Source organism: Artibeus jamaicensis, unplaced genomic scaffold, assembly GCF_021234435.1.
Source record: "Artibeus jamaicensis isolate MK-2021 breed Jamaican fruit bat unplaced genomic scaffold, CSHL_Jam_final contig_1044, whole genome shotgun sequence".
In the NCBI taxonomy this organism is placed as follows: domain Eukaryota; kingdom Metazoa; phylum Chordata; class Mammalia; order Chiroptera; family Phyllostomidae; genus Artibeus; species Artibeus jamaicensis.
The window spans coordinates 116,814-124,103 of NW_026521208.1; positions in this window are offsets into that span (position 1 = coordinate 116,814).

The window sequence follows — 7,290 nt, forward strand, 5'->3', positions numbered from 1 at the left end:
TTCTTATGAAGCATCCCTTTTAGAAGGAAGTCTGCTATGTACATAGACTTTATTACTGAAAAGAAAAAAGAGGTTGAAATCAATGCTTTTGAATTTAGATAAAGCTCGGATTTTTACCAAGTTCTGATAGTTGCTAGATGAGCAAACAGATACATTATACTTAAATTATTTGGAATTTATGTTTATTATGTGTAATATAAGTTCATTAAGTAAGTTCACAGGTTTGTGGAGAGGAGACACCATGCACAAAATGTTTAGCAGAATCCATGTATTTTAACAAGAGATCAATAAATTGTAATTATTAACATCATAGTCTAGATACATTTATTATTTTTAAAAACATGGAGTATGACTTAAAAATGAAACAATACGAAGTGAAATTTTCTCTTATACTAGAAAAAGCAGGGATAATACAATGTGTATCCCTTATGTGATGCAAAATGCCAAGATTTCAACTAATGTAGGAAGTAAATGAGTCATAGAGTCTTTCCTAGCAATCTTTGTTCTCTAAAGAAATAATATTTAAAACTACACGGATCAATACAATTCAGAATTGCAAAAATTTATATCTGTATGTGTCTGTACCCAAAATGTATATTCTTTCTTACTTTTCTTGTTTGACTCAATAGTGTTTGTGAGATTCGTTAGGTTGCTATACCTGTAGCTCTATTCCATTCACTCAGTTGTTTCGCAGAATTACATTCTACAAATCTATCACAGTTCATGGATGATACTTCTGGTGGTACATGTCTGGTTGTCTCTAGTTCTGGCTATAACACAGAATTCGTCCATGTATGTAATTATGTACATGCTATGGGGACCATATGTGATCATTTCTGTTGAAGACATACTGAGGGAAATTCAGGGTCATGAGTGTCCTGTACTTGAATGTGCTTTGGCTTGAACACCCGATAGGCTGTTGGTATCGTGATTATCACCTTTTACTCAGAATTTACATTGTTCCTCACACTGAGCTGCACATGGGTGAGACAGTGATGAGTACATACAGCTGACCCTTGAACAACGCAGGCTGGAACTGAGTGGGCTCACTTTTATGCAGATTTTTTCAATAAATTCTGTAAATGTATTTTGTTATACTCATGATTTTCTTAACATCTGTCTATTGCTTACTTTATTGTAAAAGTACAGTGTATGGTACATATAAGAAATATGAAAGGCACCCCCAAACCCCTGAAATTTATTGATAAAAATTGTGCATTTATTCTTAGTGCTTAATCATCATCACGTTCGAAGTACTCTCTATTTGATGGAGTGCACTTAGTGAGACATTTTTTTCCTGTGCTCAAATTCTTGAACTCATTGATTATCATTCCTTTCAGTGCTTCTGCCTCTTTTGTTTCACTTACTCCAGGGAGGCAAAATGTTTCCCTTTAAGGACTTTTTCATCCAGGGAAAGAAATAAAATTTCACTTGGGGCAAGATTGGGTGTGAATGTGCAGGGTGGGGCAAAAACAGCTGAACATTCAGTGTGGTGTGCGTGGTGCATTCGGAAACCAGCCATCATGCAATGAGCAAATGTGTGGAAATAGTTTCCGAAAAAAATTCTTAGCAGCTCATTGCAGCCTGTCACAATCTTGCCAATTGGTACCTGATACATGTGAATTCCTAGAATATTTACCTGGTGAGTGAAACCTGTACCACAAGGGGCCCACCCTCCAGAAGATACTTCCAGGTGTTTGTCTTCTCTCCTTGTGGGTATTCTTTGGCTATGTCATGGGTAAGCCTAAGGTCAACATTGGGCTGTTAGTAATTGTGTTGTTAGGAAGTTTTATATTTTTGAATTCATAGGATGTCAACTCCCCCAGCATCTGCATATAGGTGGGTTCCCCTAACTCCTTCATTTTTCATGGTCAATTGTAAATGAAATTTATACCTGTAGACTGGTGGGTTTAGAGGCCATCTATATGTAGAGAGATTGGCATTACTCTAACATATTGTATACGTAAGAATGCTACTGGGTCACAAGTGTATTTTGCTTTTCTTCTAAATAGTTGAACCAACAATCAGAAATGCATTTATTCTATTATCATTACCTTAATTCTTAATTAGCAGCCTTGATTTTGGGAGTGGGGAAAATGAAGCTCTGTATGTGTGTCAGGACTACGTGACTTTGTAGACGTTTTCGTTGAAGCTCTCTCAGTCTTGCTTGCCTGGTTGAAAGAGCCTCATTTCCAGCATGTGATTCTTGTCCATACATCAGTCTCTCTGTGGACTTGAGTTCCTTGGTGAGGGCAGCTGTGACCTGCTGAGATCTGGCCTCTCAGGAAGAGTGTCAGGACCTGTCTGGGAGCACCAGGCTGTGGAAAGTGGTTTTCTTGTATATCAAGTCATTGTCCATTAGATGTCCTTGGTGTGTCATTCCCACCTTCCTAACGCCTTCCCTGATGCCGAGAACCTCTGGGAAATTTAGCCAAGCTTTTCCTTTTGTACTCGGGTCTCATGGGACCACCCTGATGCCCCCCAGGCTATTTCCCTGGCACCATGACAATTCCCTGTGGAAGTGTCCACCCTACTTCTCCAATATTTTCACGTGCCACCTCCACTGGGGACATGCAGAATCATCTGATTTCCTTCCAGAGACTATGGAGGCAGCAAGGAGCCAGGAGAGCCTGCCCAGGTGTGTCTGTCTAGGGGACTTAGTTCTGCAGCACTGGTCTCTTCTCACTTCCTGGGCTGTGATGTTCTCTGTACTTGACTTGCACATGGGTATCCATCCAGAGGAACTAATGGGAGATGTAGAGAAATATACATATGCTTTTCAGGTTCATTCTTGTCAGATCTAACGAACCATCTCTGTCCTTTCAGACCACAACAGGAAAGACAGCGTGTACATGCATCTGACCACCTGCCTTTTTTACCTGTCTTCCTTTTCCTTTGTACTTTATTGGGGCCCGAGAAACAGAATTTTTACCATTCCATATTGGCAGAGTGCCTTTATATCTCAGGCTGGATTCTCTCTACCACTTGCTTTTGGCAAGGTCAGTGGTTTCTTTAACCTAGGTGATCCCAAAATAAAACCTGAATAAAAGCTCATATATCAACAATTAAATATAAATGGGGAAAAAGAGCAGTGACAAAGGAATAGGGAAAGCAAGTTCAAGGGTGACTTACTGAGGCTGCTCACTGTGTGATGGTAGAAACAGTGAACTGTCCTATCTCATAGGATGCCCTAATGAGAGGCCATAAGCAGCATGAACCTAAGGCAGATATGCAGAGCACAACTAAAGGGAAGAACTTAAGCCCTGGCTGTTGTGGCACAGTTGGCTCAGTGCTTTGTGCCACAAAGCAGAAGGTGCTGGTTCAATTTCCAGTCTTGGCACGTGCCTGGTGTGTAGGTTCTGTCCCGACTTGGGGCATGTACAAGAGGTAACTAATCAATGTTTCTCTCTCACATTGATGTTTCTCTCCCTCTTTTTCTCACTCCTTGCCCCTCTCTACCTTTTAGAGATGTTACCTTTCATCTCTAAATGATGTGTCTCACTCCACAGGGTGTTAATTATCCCACAGGACAATTGTATGTACACCATGCCCACCAAGTAATCCAGAGATATTTTCCCCAGGGGAGAAAGGAAACCTTGTGTCAGGAAGCAAGAGGCATGTGAAGTGACATGAGTGAGGAGGCTAAAGTGCAGTAATCAACTGGTTGTCCCAGAGACGTCTCAGAGACTAAGAGGCCTGAGGAAGTGAGGTTAAGGCATTTGCCCTAAGGGTTAAGTCCCAGAGAAATAGGTCTTGAGGCATTCATGAAACATGATGAATGTGGAAATCTTTCCTTAGAGAAAGCCTGAATCTTATGACTTGTATGTAGGGTTGGACCTGAAAACTCCATGTTAGCTGTGAGAAGCAGACGTAGAGTGACTGAAGGAAGTCTGCTGCAAGCTGGTCAGTATTTTTAATAGAAGAAGCTTTAGTATTTAGATATGAGATTGAAATGACTCCATATGAACTTTGTTGATTGATTTCAGCAAAATGTACAATAGCCAAGTGTTGGAAGCAACCTAAGTACCCATGTGTAAATGAATGAGTCAAAAAACTATGGTATATCTACACAATGGAATTTTTTAAATTAATTTTATTTAGTTATTTTTCAAGTACAGTTTTTTGTCTATTTCTCCCATCCCATCCCATCCTCCCCCGCCCCTTGCTCCCCACCTCCCTCCCATTTCCACCCCCCTTAGTGCTCATCCCTGTGTCCTTCCTATTTGTTCCTCCAGATCCCTCCCCCTTTGTCCCCTTAACTTCCCTTCCTTCTCCCCACTGGTCACTGTTCCCTTGTTCTCTATTTCAGTGTCTTTTTTTTTTCTGCTTGCTTGTTTGTTTTGTTGTTTAGCTTCCTGTTAAAGGTGAGATCATATGGTATTTGTCTTTCAGCACCTGGCCTATTTCACTCAGCATAATGCTTTCCAGTTCCATCCATGTTGTTGCAAAACGTAGTAGCTCCTTCTTTCTCTCTGCTGCAGAGAATTCCATTGTGTATATGTACCACAATTTTTGATCCATTCATTTACTGATGGGCACCTAGGTTGCTTCCAACTCTTGGCTATTGTAAATTGTGCTGCTATGAACATTGTGGTGCATAGATTCTTTGATATTGATGTTTTAGGATTCTTAGGATATAATCCTAGCAGTGGAATTGCTGGGTCAAAAGGCAGGTCGATTTTTATTTTTCTGAGAAAATTCGATACTATTTTTCATAATGGTTGTACCAGTCTGCAATCCTACCAACAGTGGACTAAGGACCCCTTTTCCCCACACCCTCTCCAACATTTGTTGTTTGTTGCTTTGTTTATGATAGCCATCCTGACTGGTGTAAAGTGGTATCTCATTGTGGTTTTAAATTGCATCTCTCTGATAGCTAACGATATTGAGCATCTCTTCATGTGTCTCTGAATGTTGTGTATGTCCTCCTTGGAGAAGTGTTTGTTCAAGTTTTTCTCCCATTTTTTAATTGGGTTGGGTGTCTTCTTAGAGTGGAGTTGTGTAAGTTCTTTGTATATTTTGGAAATTAAACCTTTGTATGAGGTATCATTGGCAAATATGTTTTCCCATACAGTTGGTTGTCTTTTTAATTTAATACTGTTTTCTTTAGCCACGCAGAAGCTTTTTATTTTGATGAGATCCCATTTGTTTATTCTTTCCTTTATATTCCTTGCTCTAGGGGACATATCAGTAAAAAAGTTGCTGCGTGAAATATCTGAGATTTTCTTGCCAATGTTCTCCTCTAGGACTTTAATGGTGTTATGACTTACATTTAAGTCTTTTATCCACCTTGAATTTATTTTGGTGTATGGTGTAAGTCTGTGCTCAAGTTTCATTTTTTTTGCACGTAGCTGTCCAGTTTTCCCAACAGCATTTGTTGAAGAGGCTATCTTTAGTCCATTTTATGTTACTGTCCCCTTTGTCAAATATTAATTGACTGTAGAGAGTTGGGTTGATTTCTGGGCTCTCTGTTCTGTTCCATTGGTCCATGTACCTGTTTTTATGCCAATACTGGGCTGTTTTGATTACAGTGGCCTTGTAATACAGTTTGATATCAGGTATTGTGATTCCTCCTACTTTGTTCTTCTTTCTCAAAAGAGCAGCTGCTATTCGGGCTCGTTTATGGTTCCATATAAATTTTTGAAGTGTTTGTTCTATGTCTATGAAATATGCCACATTGGTACTTTAATAGGTATTGCATTGAATGTGTATATTGCTTTGGGTAGTATGGACATGTTGATGATGTTAATTCTTCCAATCCATGAACAAGGTATATGTTACCATTTGTTTGTGTCTTCCTTGATTTCTTTCTTCAGGGCTGTGTAGTTTTCTGCATACAGGTTTTTTACCTCCTTAGTTAGGTTTATTCCCAGATATTTTATATTTCTTTTTGCTATATCAAATGGGATTTTTTCCTTGATTTCTGCTTCTGCTGATTCATTGTTGGTATACAAAAATGCCTTTGATTTCTGGATATTGACTTTGTAACCAGCTGTTTTGCCAAATTCATTAATTAGTTTGAGCAGTTTTGGGGTAGAGTCTATAGGATTTTCCATGTATATTATCATGTCATCTGCAAACAGTGACAGTTTTGCTTCCTCCTTTCCTATTTGGATGCCTTTTATTTCCTTTTCTTGCCTGATCGCTGTGGCTAAAACTTCCAATACTATATTGAATAGAAGTGGTGAAAGTGGACATCCTTGTCTTGTTCCTGATCTTAGTAGAAAAGCTTTTAGTTTTTGCCCATTGAGTATGATATTGGCTGTAGGTCTCTCATATATGGCCTTTATTATTTTGAGAAATGCTCCCTGTATTCCTACTTTGCTGAGTGTTTTTATCATAAATGGGTGTTGTACGTTATTGAAAGCTTTTTCCGCATCTATTGATATGACCATGTGATTTTTTCCTTGCTTTTGTTTATGTGATGTATTACATTTACTGATTTGCGAATATTGAATCATCCTTGCATCCCTGGGATAAATCCCACTTGGTCATGGTGTTTGATCTTTTTGATATATTGTTGGATGCGATTTGTCAATATTTTTCTTAATTTTTTTATTGATTATGTTTTTACAGTTTTATTCCCCCCTTCATTCCCCTCCACCCTACCCCCCATCTCCACCATTACCCCCCCTTTAGTTTATGACCATGTGTCTCAAGTCCTTTAGATTCTATATTTCCCATGCTATTCTTGCCCCCCCATCTATTTTCTATCTACTGTCTATGCTACTTATTTTCTGTACCTTCTTCCCCCTTCTTCTCCTCCCACTCCCCTGTTGCTAACCCTCCTTGAGATCTTCATTTCTATGTTTCCACTCCTGATCTAGCTGTCCTTTTAGTTTGCTTTTGTTTAGGTGTGGTTGTTAATAACTGTGAGTTTGTTGTCCTTTCACTGTTCATGTTTCTTTAACTTCTTTTTCTTCGATAAGTCTCTTTAACATTTCATATAATAAAGGCTTGGTGATGATGAACTCCTTGAATTTGATCTTATCTGAGAAGCACTTTATCTGTCCTTCCATTCTAAATGAAAGTTTTGCTGGATAGAGCAATCTTGGTTGTAGGTCTTTGGATTTCATGACTTGGAATACCTCTTTCCAGCCCCTTCTTGCCTGTAAGGTCTCTTTTGAGAAATCCGCTGACAGTCTGATGGGGACTCCTTTGTAGGTTACTGTCCCCTTAGCTCTTGCTGCTTCTAGGATTCTCTCCTTCATTTTAATCTTGGCTAATGTAATTATGATGTGCCTTGGTGTGTTCCTTCTTGGGTCCAACTTCTTTGGTACTCTCTGAGCT